Source organism: Limanda limanda, chromosome 18 (assembly GCF_963576545.1).
Source record: "Limanda limanda chromosome 18, fLimLim1.1, whole genome shotgun sequence".
In the NCBI taxonomy this organism is placed as follows: Eukaryota; Metazoa; Chordata; class Actinopteri; order Pleuronectiformes; family Pleuronectidae; genus Limanda; species Limanda limanda.
In genome coordinates this window covers 5,106,365-5,120,102 of record NC_083653.1, presented here as the reverse complement: position 1 = coordinate 5,120,102, position 13,738 = coordinate 5,106,365, and positions in this window count along the sequence as shown.

Here is a 13,738-nt window from a genome sequence, read left to right as displayed (position 1 = left end):
TTACGTCTTTTAGTCAATGGCTGCAGATGATTGTTTGATTAATTGTGTAATCTGAAAACATAACAGCTCCGAGGACTCCTGGGTTACGTTGACAGATAAAACTAGTTTTGTCTGATCCACAGTCCAAAACACTCAAAAGACAAAATCCTCACATAATAAGAAGTTGCTTCGATGAGTCATCGATTATCAAAACAATCACAGATTGACTTGCTGTTACTTGACTAAAAGATGAATCAACTAATTGTCTCAGCTCTACTGTTAAACCAAAAGTGAACAAAATAATCCATATACAAACACATTGATGTGTAAAGAACCTGATCGATCTATCGGTTCGCTGGTAACAATCTATTTCACAGGCATATTTATGGTGTTTATGTTTGCAGATATAAAAACTTTTATCTTACAGAATAAACAATGCAGAATAGAAGGGGGGGGGGGGCTTCAGTGGGTTTCAGGGTCATAACCCTAAAGAAAAGGACATGAACCCTAAGAGATAGTGTGAGATGTTGACATGCACACAGTCCATTCTTACCTTGTCTCAGGGATTAGAGAAGACAAGGCGAGTGTATTTATACAGCACCATTCAGACAGAAGGCGTTTCAATGGGCTTTACAATGACATGGACATACATTAAAGTCACATGTTAGAGACATTCAAATAAATACATTAAATTACATTTGAAAGAAAGTAAAACACAATCTTTAAAGTGTTGGTCTGACAATATGATCAGAGTGAAGAGGTCACATCTTGTTTGACAGATTTTTCTTGTCAATTACCAAGTTTTAAGCTCCTGAACATATCTGGGTCACTGAGAACACGTCAGCCGAGTCCATTCTTTCACTTTCATCTCCTCCGACGCCTCCGGGGGAAATGTTGTGACACCAGAATGAATCTTTCTGTTGATGCCTTCTACAAGTACTCACCTGACTATGAAGCACTGATACATGACTCAGGTTTCTGTTTTCAGAGCAAAGAGTCCTAAAAAAAAACAGTTTTAAAGGTCATAAACCTTCAAAAATCATTCTATTCGCAATTCCAACTTTTTTTCTGGATCTTTTTTTGGTTCCTGCATATTCTCTGTAGTCGACCAGACTTGACATTGCCACTAGCGACGCTCTGACCTCTCGTGTGAAGCGCAAACAAAACCACCAGTCCTGGTTTCTCTCCGGCCTCTTAACCCAGCACCACACATTTCTGCAGGCTGCTCACACGTACCTCCAGGTCACGGGTTCAGTGTGTCGGACTCTGCACTATAACAAGTGGAGCCAGAAAAGGTTATTTCACTTTAGACTTGTGTTGCGGCACCACAACGACAACAAAGCCGCGGACCCAGCTGCTGGTGAAAGAGCCTCAACGTGAACACAACAGGGGGCTGAAGACAGGAGGAAAGCTCCTGTGTGGGTCTGGTCTTTATTTATTCACCAGGATGTTGTGTAAATGTTTATTTTTGATTGTTGCGAGTGACGACTTTATCATAGTGGATTCACCATCTCTAAAGATCAAAAAGAACCGGTATACAAACTCTGCCATCTCGTACATTTGGAGCCAGAGCTTTGCAGTAGTAGGATGAAGACCCTTCATTGAGGCTTCAGCTCATCAAACGTCTCATAAAAAAACTAACTAAAACCAAAGTTAACAGGAAGATGAACACCTGAGCAAACATCAGTCTGGTGAGAACGGTATGATCCGTGTCCCATCCACTAACATGGAGGATGAAGGGTTTATGATGCATCAACCAGCAGGTGGAGATTGAGACAGCTTCACTTTTGGGGATTAATCACATCATTCATCTTTATATATAGTTAATGGTTTTCACGAAACCACTTAAAAATGTGACTAAAATGCAGATGTGATAAAATACTACTTTCCATCCACCATCCGTTGTACTCATGGATCTGTTGCTCTGATCTGACATCATCTTCTCATCATTCAGTGTTCAGTGTATCTGCAGCTCCTTGCTATTTGAACGCAGTTCTATCGTTTGCAGCACTGAGGTTAAAAGATTACGGATGTTTTAAGTCCTTTATGTAATGAACAATTTCTACTGTTTTGTTTTCTTCCCTGGGAAAAATATTTTTCTAACAGGAAGTGATGCATCGTAAATCTTCTGTTTGTTTTAAATAATCAGAATTTAGGATAAGCAGGACACAAGTATCTCAAATATGACCATTATCAGTAGTTCAATCATTGACACAATAACATTTCATAATAACTCGACTAAATATCGGCTTGTGTAAGCCCCCAAACGTAATTAAACAAATCTAATGTGATAATCAGCTGCTGTATGGAACACACAAGTTCCATTTGACCTGAGTAACCTTGTGGTTTATAAAGGGACGTGTTGTTGACTCGAGACATGTAAACGTCTTTGTCTGTTGCCATGAAGTTGTCAGCGGGGTTCCCCCTCTGTGATTATTACATTCCTGAACAAAGCCATTAGCCAACGCGACTGGGTGGAGTGACTCCGACGGGAACTTTGAACTTTCGCATCGCAGCATATAAAACCAATCAGAGACTCATTAATCCTTCCTGCAGCGCAACTCCCGGCCACACGGAGCCGAGCGCTTCTGAGCCTGAGATCTGCAGCGACAAAGAATGTTTATTTTCACTTTTACTCGCTATTAACTTCCCCCCCCCCTCCAGTGTCAGTCTGTGTTGATACAAACAGAACGCAACCGCTTCTGAGGCTCGCTGCTGTAAACCAGACACTGGAATGTTGGTTACAACAACAACTGACTGATTCATTAATCTGTCTTTCTTTTCTAAAGGTTGTGATAACGCCTGCAAAGCAACTGCAACCACTGATCCTTTTACATGAGTGGAAGTGGAAGTGGTTAGATTTTTGGGGTTATTAAAGAGACAGGAGCTAAAACCAAGTGTTTCAGACAGAGGCTGAGAAGAGGAGCTGCAGCAATGGACAGTGAGGAAAGTTGTTAAATGAATATAAGAGACTCTAATAACACAAATTGATGTTATGAACCCTGAAAATATTTCCTCTCCCATTGTGGATGATGTAGGTCATGATTTTTGTTGTCTTACAGTGTATTTAACTTATATACAACACAATAGAAAGACTAGACATGCAAATCCAGGCCAGATCGTCACACAACTTTATTCCCCCAAGTTAACAGATAGAGTTAAAAGTAGATTTACATCCTGAATCAGCATTGGACAGCAGCACTGGATGTAAATCCTGATCACAGCTGCAGAGTTCTTTCAAAGTTCGATGCCAAGCTCATGTCTTTCTAATGGAAACAGGAAAATATTCCCCGCGTCAAAGGGTTCACATCAGCTGCCAACTTTAGATGGCTATCTGTCGCCTGAGAGTGGGGGGTCCCCTGAGAATCCACCGCAAAATAATCACCCTTCATGGTGCCCGGGTCCGGCCCCCTAGCAGCAGCAGAGTCCTGAATGCGAGGCGGTTTATGGCCCTGCCTCTGTGCTGTGGGAGTCACGCAGGGTCATGCTTGTGTGGATATCAACAGGATTTACGGCACAATAGCAGTCAAGTCCTCCGCTTTGATCCGGAGTGTTTGACACGGGGTGATCTGCTCCTGCCGGGCTCCCAGTCGCCGTGTGTCAGGACTCCTTAACGGGGCAGGGAAGTTATTTTTAGCACTTCCGCAAATTGGTGTTTCATTATTTTTTCAATTTGCAGCCTCATAGGCAGCAGATGGATCCCACCCAGGAACACTGGAATACTTCAGACAGTGTCTCGGAAAGGAAATCCGTGAATTTCTGTATTTAATAGTATTTAAAGCAGCAGGTTTTAACCCTCTGTGAATCCATAACGCAGCCCGACACTGTGATATAAACCATGTGAGTATGAAAACCAGTGTAAACACGGTAAATGTTTTTGAGCTGGCATACAACGTCCTGTAATACTTGTGTTATTGTGAACTCATCTGATTAAATGTTCCTGGATATTATCAATTTCAGCTTCAAGGGAAGGATCTGGACCTGACCTGACTTGCATTAAACATTGATTTGAAATAAACAAACACAAACCATAATCCCAGGCCAGCAAATCAGAGCTTTATTTATTTCAAACCATCGTTTGTCCTGTTTTCCTTCCGCGATGTGACCGATTTAATGTTTCGGATTTCGTTTATTCCTCTCGTGCTTTTGAAATGGAAATGATCAAATTGAGATCCATTAAAAGTATAAAAGAGGGAGAGAGTGTCCCCGACATCCGACCTGTGTGACGTGTTTGGAAACACTGAAGGTTGAGATGTTTCCCCCCCGACTCCCAGCACTATTTGAGTTCCTCTAATCTGTGTCATTTTTTCTGTTTCTCCATGGAAATGTCAGAATAAACAAACCATAATCTTCCCCCGAGGAGGAACAATAGAGCTGGAATAGATCGACCTCGCTGTGTATACAGAGTTGAAACCGAGGCCGATGTTTACTGATGTTCGCTGTCGACAGAAAACTGTTGATTAAAGTCCGGCTGACATGGAATTCAGGGGGTTGATACCGATACAGATCTTGGTTGATTAGTTTCCGATAACAGTTTATTGGCCGATATTTATTTTTTCTTTAAATAGCAACGACGTCACCGGCTTGATAATTTACATTTTAACAATAAACTTGATTATAAATACCTTTTAAATATAAAAAACGCAAATACTACCAAAAATATATAGAGCTTGACTTGAGAATATACGTATTTTTACATCAAATATAAATATAAATATCTAACTGAAGCGTTAGATTTATAAGCTTAAAAGGAAGTGTGGTCTCTGCAGTGTGTTTCTCTGTCTCACATTACGTTGAAGTCACATCAGAATCATATCATTGTCCTGTTCCTTGAATAACACGTTCCAAAGATGAATTGATAAACAGCAGCCGTGTGATAAGACCAAAAAAAACAAAACAAGTTGTCCTATTTCAAAGTGCCAGCTGTTTATTCCAGCACTCACTATACTCAGAGGCGTGGGTTTTAAGGGTATTGTCAGTAATGGTATCTGGTCCGTGAAGCAGAGACAGTAAACATCAGTGTGTGTTCACGGACCACGACCCGCTGACCTCCCTGCAGGTGCTTTGTGTCTGTTTTGATCCAGCTCAGATAAGAACCCTTATCACAGCCCCGGCTTCCTCTCTGCTTTGCTGCTTCAGTTGAATCCCTTGTTTGTTTGGGGATGGAGCTGCGTTCGAGAGCGATGCTGATTCCTCTCCAGACGATCACGGCTAAGGAATGTTTAAACCTGCGGAGATGTGGTTAGTGTATCTGGTTACAGTGGCCCTGATGGGAAAACATACCAACAAGTTATTAGCAACCACAGAAGATTCTTATGGTCGTTGAAAGGGCATTTTGTTATAGCTCAGGTGTAAAAACTGAATTGGAGTGATGAGGTTACATCAGGTGAGCAGCTCCTTTAACTGAAGCATGCTGTTGTGTGGAAAGTTCCGTTCACACAGCGTGAGATCTGATCCCGGCTGCATAAAAAAACACGTGGGATTGAATCCCCTCATGGTTTGTTTGGCTGCTCTGTAAACAAATACAGTTGCTTATCTTGTGCTTTTCCAAAATTTTACAGTTTAAGGTTTATGCGATTCGCCGACAGCACATGTGGGAAGTATCTTAAAACCAATCTCCCCCCTTCACTCGTCCATTTCCGTCTTCCTCCAGGTTTCTCATCCGTGTGCTTTTTTCTGTGATGAGACCACTTCCACCGAGCAGGAGCCGCTCAGGCCCACGAGGCACAGGAACACAACATGGCTTCAATTTCTCCCTGTCTCTTCCTTTACTGGAGCATTTCTGGATAAAAGCGACGCTGTGGGCTCACTGCCGGGTCGTGTCCTCAGTGCAAAGGTCAGATGCCATTCGGCTTAAACGATTGTCCTCCGCCCCGATCCAACATCTTGAATCAGCATCTATAAAACGCTACTTGGCTTTTGAAGGCGCGCATCAGCAGTACCTTTACCGATAGATAGAGATCTTATTGCATAACCGCCACACATGTGCTCCAGCTGCTGGGCTTGTTTTGAGCTGTGATACGGCTCCTTCGGGATGTCGGTCACTGTCAGTCGGACCCAGACAATGAACACAAACTGGGACTGGAGAAGCATTTATTATGAATATTCATTGTATATTGTGAGGGTAAGATAAACTTGTGTTTACTTCTCCATCGTTCAGCACTGATCTTCTGTCATTGAGGCTTGCGATACCTTGTGATACCAAAACAGTTTGTCAAAAACATGTATATTGTTATATAACATTCCTTTATTAGCAGGTTATTTACTGTGGATCGTAAAAATCTGAAGCCTCCTCTGCCATCAAATATGATTGTCATATGGATATGATTCTAAAAAGTCCAGCTATTGTGCAATGACCTCAAATTAATTGTCTTAGTATCAGCACAGCTCAGAGATTATAATGCTTCCTCTGTAACAGCCTCAAGTAGAATCAAATAAAAGAATCTGCTCGCAGACGTCAGTAATTCCCAGAGCGATCCTGAGCTGTTGGAAGCTTTACCAGGATTCTGTGGTTCGCAGGGACTCTTTCATCGAGCTCTGAGCTTTAGAGCCAAGAAAGAACTCGCCATGGTTTTGTAAATTGATAAAAAAACCTGTTGAGCCGTCACAGCAGGTGACGTCAGCCGTCATTACAGTTGTTATTTACACCTGAGCTTCTCCTGCTGTCACAAGTCAAAAATAACTTTTGTCACTGGTCCGAGCCCAGTTCCTCCCGGTGTCATGGTGAGTTACGATGAGTGCAGTGGCCTGTAGTAAATGTCAGGATCTGCACGCAGCCGTGGGATCTGTGTGCCAGTGGGGTCCTGCTAAGCCCCTGAACCCCCAGTGATTTACAGCAGCGCCTTCAGCCTCGTGTTTGTTCGTGCAGGTGAGTCGTTTTCTCCCCAGTCGGACATTCACACCACAGGTGGATGAGCCCCGCGGGTCTGTGGGGTCTTTGTCACAGTGACGGAGCACATAAAGACCCGATTCCATGAAAATATGCCGAGGTTGAATGACGTGCGCTCGACTTCGGAGGAATGTTGGATGAGATCCTCTGAGGGTGTGTGGAAAAACACAAGAGACACGGGGGAATATTTGGGGAAACTCCTGTGGTTTTTCGGTGGAGAGGTGATTACATAAATAGAAAAAACAATTGTGTAACTGGGGTCAGAAAACAGGTTTCGGGAAAAAGAATAAAAAGATGGAGATAAAGAAGCATGTGGCTCACATGTGTGTCTCGTCGCTCCAGCCTCTCGTGTGATTTGCATACAGAGCGACACAGGAAAGATGCAGCTGACCAACCACGGGCGGAAGCTCATTAGACGAGTGGGGCAGAGAATCAAACACCAGTCTGAGCAGGAATCAAACACCCAACTGGTGTTTACTGGAAGGGAGCAGGAATGCCAAGAATGTCTACCGTCTGAGTTTGTCCCCGAATTAAAGCTGCTCATAAAATGTGTTTGAAACAGTTTTCATTTCAGGGGGTGGATGCCGGGAATCCCCAACTAACGATATTTCACTTTACAGGTGAAATGAAACCTGTAAGCCCCCTGCTCCTCAGCAACACTCTGCAGGCACAGTTCTCCCAAAATAAAATTGGCCTCATTCACCTTTTTTCCTGGTTTAGCAGCTGCCATGCATGGTTCAGATTACAGGATGCCCAGAGAGGCTGATGTGCACAGAACCTTAATATTGAATCAATGTTAGACAATTGTTTGGCTTGTTTGAGTTTTTCCCTTCATTTCCTGAGTTTAATGAGCTGCAGGAGGTTCTTTTTACCCCGAAATAGAGAAATGAAACAATGATCAGAGGCAAGTTTTTTTTGTTTATTTACTGGAACGTTTTTTTATATTGCTTTTCTAAACAGCGTTTCCTGGACCCGTGAGTGATGCAGCGTCAGCAGACGTGGTTTGAAATAAACAATGACGACAGTAAAAGTCGGACGCTGACACTTCATCTGCAGAGACAATCCAGAGAAGATGTCACATGACTGGACGCCGTGTTTGACCGAAACGTCAGCCCAGCATAGACGATGCCGTGTGAGGTTTGGTTTTTTCCTTCTTGTGGTGACGGAGGAACTAATCATTACAAGCGTTGGTTGACCTGGTGGGTCTCAGAGCGTTTGTTCACGGGTTTGAGTCTCATCCCTCCAGTTCAGACAAACTTAAGGCCAATTTATGCTTGTGCGTATTTTGTAAAACGGACAGATAAGACCGCCCTATCCGTCGTGGAACGCCCTCTCCGAGCGCCTCGGAGAGCTTTTCGTACACCTCTGATTTTTCTAACTTCTCCGTGTTGTGTCGGAGAGCCCACGGACAGCTCTTGGCTGTGATTGGTCCGCGAACAACATCATTTCCGTATGACGTCATTTCCGTACGACGTCATTTCTGTTCGACGTCATTTACGGACCTCTAACTTCCTGCTTCCTGTCACATCAAACCCAAACACAGCTATGATTCCACGATCAATGTGACGTGTGTGTTAAGCCAGCGGAGTTGTCCGGCTGACGGTGGCTCGTTAGAGCACTGAGGGCATGTGTGCACGGTCACATACGGTTATAACGAGCTTTCAAAACGGCGCTAGCGGGCTAGGCTAGCGGGCTAGCAACCATGCTAACTGCGGTGGTAACAGTGCAAGAACCCGCCGTCACGACTTTAATTCCACTTCTATCATGACACTGTTTCTATAATACCGTCAGGTTAGAAGCAAACTCTGGATAGTAGTAGTTAGTGTCGGGAGTCCCTGCTGACTGTGTGTGGAAGCTGGGGGGGAGCTAGCTCCGGGTAGCTTCTAGCTACATGTAGCCTCAAGCAGATTCAAGCTGTGGAATCAGCAACACAGTTCGGAAACAAGACCGGGGAACCGCTGCGCTAAGAAACGATTACATCAGCATCTTGACACGCTGGGTGTCACTTTATTTAGTTCTGTTAGTTGCCATGGTTCAGTGTGTGGGGACGAGCCACAGAGATAAACAAACACAAGTGGACTTCTTCTTCCCAAAATTGGGGTAGGCTTCTCTGAGCTTGTCTTCTGTTGCGCCACCTATGGGTTTGGCGGTGAATTTTTTTCCGTGGAGCCCTCTCCGAGAAACGGATACGTAGTAGTATATAAGAGCCTTTAGGAAACGATGGATTGACAGTAAATTGAATATAAAGCATATCTTATCATTTGAAAGTCTTGTTTCCGCCGCTGACGAACGGCGACTGATTCAAAATGCAGATGCTACCTTAATACATGCTTTGAGGTAATTGGGTGCGACCCCTATAACATTCCTCTTCCTCTTCCTCTTTTTTTAAAGGCCCGTCCCGTGCTCGCTGCCAGTACGAGCAGCCGACACGTTGCCGGCCTGGTGACGAAGCATCCTGCTCCACATATTTGACATATTTGCAACCGCTAGTTTAGTTGGAAGGTAAATAACCGCAGCCAGGCGCACACTTTATTCAAATGACTCATTGTGGTTCTCATGCCTGTCGTTTATACGATTCCTGCGAAAGTAAATACGAAATGCCCTGGCAGTTGCTACGACGATTACCAAGCACAAACAGGTCATCGATTAGAGGAAACGGGACGGACAGGAGTGAAAAGAGAGACAGATGGACGGTGGAGGAACCACCGGGGGGGGGTGGGTGTTGATGTTGATGACGCCGCTCCGTGGTATGCGTGACTGCTGAGAGTAAAGCCTGGCGGACAGGATCAGAGATCAGTGCTCCTCCTAAGGCCCGAGCTTCAGTCCTGATATTACCTGCTGGGAATTTCTCTCTCGTTCGTTTCCGTGGGAAGATTTTAGAAGATCCTCGAGCTGATCGAGTCAAGGAGGAGGAGGGGGGGGAGGAATCTGAATGATGTGTTTGTTGTTTGTTCACAGTGTCACTAACAACTGTTTATTCAGTGTTGTTGTAGCTACAGTTATATGCATACATGTATTTTGTAATGTTCCTTTACATAAATGTGTTTTCCAAGTTCCCCAATGAACTGATAAGACACATGTATCAGAACCTTTAAAGGAGACCTGATGCTTTTGTAGTTTTTCTTTCCTCTAGTGCAGGGGTTTTCAACCGGGGGTCCGCGGCCCCCTGGTGGTCCGCGACGGCATTGCAGGGGGTCCCCGAAATTCGCTTTGATATTTCAACACATTTCCAGATTACTCTTGAATATCGTGAAAAATATCTAAAATAAGAAAAATATGTCTAAAATAATATAAAGGTGCTGGTGATCATGAGGTTAAACTTAAGTAGGCCTCAATTGTTTGTGTGATATTGTATGATTATCATTTGTGACATATTCTGCATTACTTTGTCATCTTCCCTCTTCAGTTGTAGCCCCAGTTTATGTTGATTGTTATTGATCACCATTATTTTAAAGTTCTCTCGACATGTCAGCTACATGTCTGTACATTGAAGTCATGAACGTTTTACTGTATATTGATGTACATATGGTTCTGAGATGCAGTACAACTACAAACTGCATTTTAATTTTGTTTTCAATTCTTAAGCACTGAAAATCAACCGTTTTTGTTGTTTTTTACACAGATTTTTCTAGATTTGTTTGAGGTTTTTAAATAAAACCAAATGTTAAAACTTCCTTCTATCCACATGCACACACACACACAGACACACACACGTAGGCACGCCGTGTAGGCACATTAGTGGGCCACAGATTACTTTCTAGTCAGAATGGTGGTCCCTGGGACAAAACCAGTTGAAAACCCCTGCTCTAGTGCGTAATACAGGTTTTGTAAAAGTTCTTCTAAGTTAAAAAGCACAAAGTCTGCAGTAGAGGGATCTCCTCTTCTTCATGGAAGGGTAAGGTCCTCAGTCGTCTGGCCATAACCTTTGCACCAGTGTGACATCTTTTGCATTTATGTAAGAGAAGGTGAAACACTCTGGTTTCGATATGAGACATCACAGGTTATGACGGTGTGAGTCGATGTCTGTCCTTCCTTTGAACCTGCAGCTTCTAATGACTTCTCCATGACTTGTGTCCTCGTCTGAAGCTTTTCCATTGTCAGGGCAGAAAAATCTGAACAATGTCAGTTATGGCTGCAGATGCCACAGTTCTGCAGTCAGAAGCGTCTGAACTGCACCTGATCGCCGTGTTTTCTTAAACTAGATTTAATTCAACTCGTCTAGGGTTACAAATGTGTGTTTCTTTAATTCTCCTTTGACTTCCAGGATGTTGGGATGTGATTGACTCGCGGAAATTGAGCAGCCAGGACAGACTCCAAGTCGAAGTCAAGACTCTACAACTACAACTCACTCTGGTGCGATGTAAAGTCGTTTCTGTCTTTCAGACTCTCACCACTAATGATAGTGGACGATCCCACTTTCATAATTGTGTTTGCATTAAAATTACAGCTTGCGTGCCGCCTCAGCGTTGGATCGTCGGTTGTGACTTGCTCCAGGGAGCAGTGGGAAACCACAGGTTCGGGGGGAAATGTTCTACACAAACATATCAGTTTGGGAATAAAATATGATATTTGGATTCTTTGGCTTTTGTTCTTCACTTAATTTGTTCCTGCGGGATCCATCATTTTCCATTTAAGTCGTAAATCACAGATTTCTGGCTGTATTGTTTTGGAGTTCAGGACCAAACCATGGCACAGTATGAAAGTATCGGCTATATAGTATATGAGAAAGTATGTCACAAAAACCCAAAATTTTATTTGATATTCATATCTCACTTTAAACATCTGTAGAGTTTAATAGCTGCATAGAATGTAGGTCATATACATTCTTCAATATTCACTGTATCATAGTGAGTTTGCCCAATAATGTTTAATAACTTTTTACCGAATTTTATTAGCCATCTTTTGTTTATTTTCCATCAACAAAAGTCACAAAACATTGAACATTATGATGTTTGTGTATTTTACATGAAACTCCTACTTACCCAGTGCAGATCACACTCAGTCAAGTGCAAACCTTCATTGTCCGATGTTAAACTATGTGATAAATCACTGATCTTGCTCTCTAGCGCCCCCACTCTTTTCCAATCGCACATTGTCTTTCTTCAGAACTGGCACAGTGTGCGACCCTTTCCCTGCAGATCAAAGAGGGAGTCACGCAGTCAGAGGAAACATTGTTAATACCACTGATACCGTGCCGTCAGCCTATTTTTGCAGCAAGTTCTCAATAACAGGAAGCCAGGAGAAATGAGTTCTCCCATAATTATGTTGGGCTTGTTTTTCCCCTTCCTCCCCGTATAGTTTTCTGGGGGTAAACCAGTGCCGAACATCAAAGACTGGAATGTTGAATCTTGATCTAGAATCAGAGGAAGCTCCCTCAGCGCTGCACCACTGCTTTAATAAATACCGCTTTATGAAATACTACTTCATAAACGGGGATGTTCCACATGATGTGTGTAGAATCTGTTTTTGGATTGGATGGCAGGTTCGGACGGCACGTGACTGATGAAGCATATTGAGCACTGATGGATAAGGAAAGGCACGATAAGGGTCTTTGATGTGGATGTGGTTTTACAATGAAGTCACTCTCCTCCTGGATTTCATCATGTTTTTATTTCCTCGTCATGTCAAATAATTCATTGCATTCTTCTGGAATTTGTTTGCAAGGAGAATTTGTTTCTCCTTGCAGCACAGACATAAGGGACTGTAGAAACCTACCTAGTGACAAGTCGACATTAATCGTGATATAACAAAGACTTTGGATTCCCAGTTTGTAAAAAAACACAGATTTGTGACGCGCTGCATGACCCGAAGAAGTTTTTATCTCCTCTTACTCTTTCTGATTAGCAGAGACAAAGGAACAATGCGTCTGCTCCACATTACACGTGTGTTGTCCCTCTCTCACATTCAGCTCTTTATCCACTGATTACATAATGCAGGATGAGCAGCTTGTTAGCGCCGTGGTTACCAGGCTGGAGGAAGTGAGACGCGAGTGTCGGGCAGGGAGCTGCTTCCTCACCGGGTTGACAGGACAAAAAAATGATGTGTTTATGAAAACAGCCAACGTTTTGTGTGCCTGTGTGCATGTTTCTGAGGATTTGGGGTTATTAGGAGCAACCGGAGGAAGCAATTAAAAGGTGCCACATGCCTGACGAGTGCTACAGCCTGAGAACTTGACGTTACACTATGAGTGTGTGTGGAGAAGCATCGGCTCCGTCAGTCTCAGGCTGTGAGACGTTTGTGTGGAGGTGTTGGTCGCTGCAGCCGAGTAGAGCTGACAGGCTGATCAGTGCCTCTTCACCTCCTGACCTCAGACACTTCTGAGAGGCTGCGCTGGTAGCTGTGTGTGTGTGTGTGTGTGTGTGTGTGTGTGTGTGTGTGTGTGTGTGTGTGTGTGTGTGGGTAGTGATGCTTGTACTTGTGTTTACAGTTTAGAGATAAAACGAATACCAAAATACCAGAACTCCAACTTTAAGGCAGCAGAGAGTCAATGCTGACTAGGGTTGCAAAATTCCGGGAACATTCAAAGTTGGAAACTTTCCATGGGAATTAACGGGAATTAACGGGAATATACGGGAATTAATGGGAATAAACGGGAATATACGGGAATATAATATAAATAAATATAAATATAAATATAAACATTTTGTTTGGTTATAGGCTGATTTGAGCCCTGAGGAAACTTTGGGCACTTGACTATATGCTTCTGCATCGTTGTGTCATTCTTAACATAGGTCTTTGCACAGTATTTGCTAATGTACACAGCCTTTCCTTCTACATTGGATGGGGTGAAATGTCTCCACACATGAGAGAGTGCACGTGGCATTGTTCTGTAGAATAAGATGAGAAAAAAGTTTGTAAAAAAACACTAAT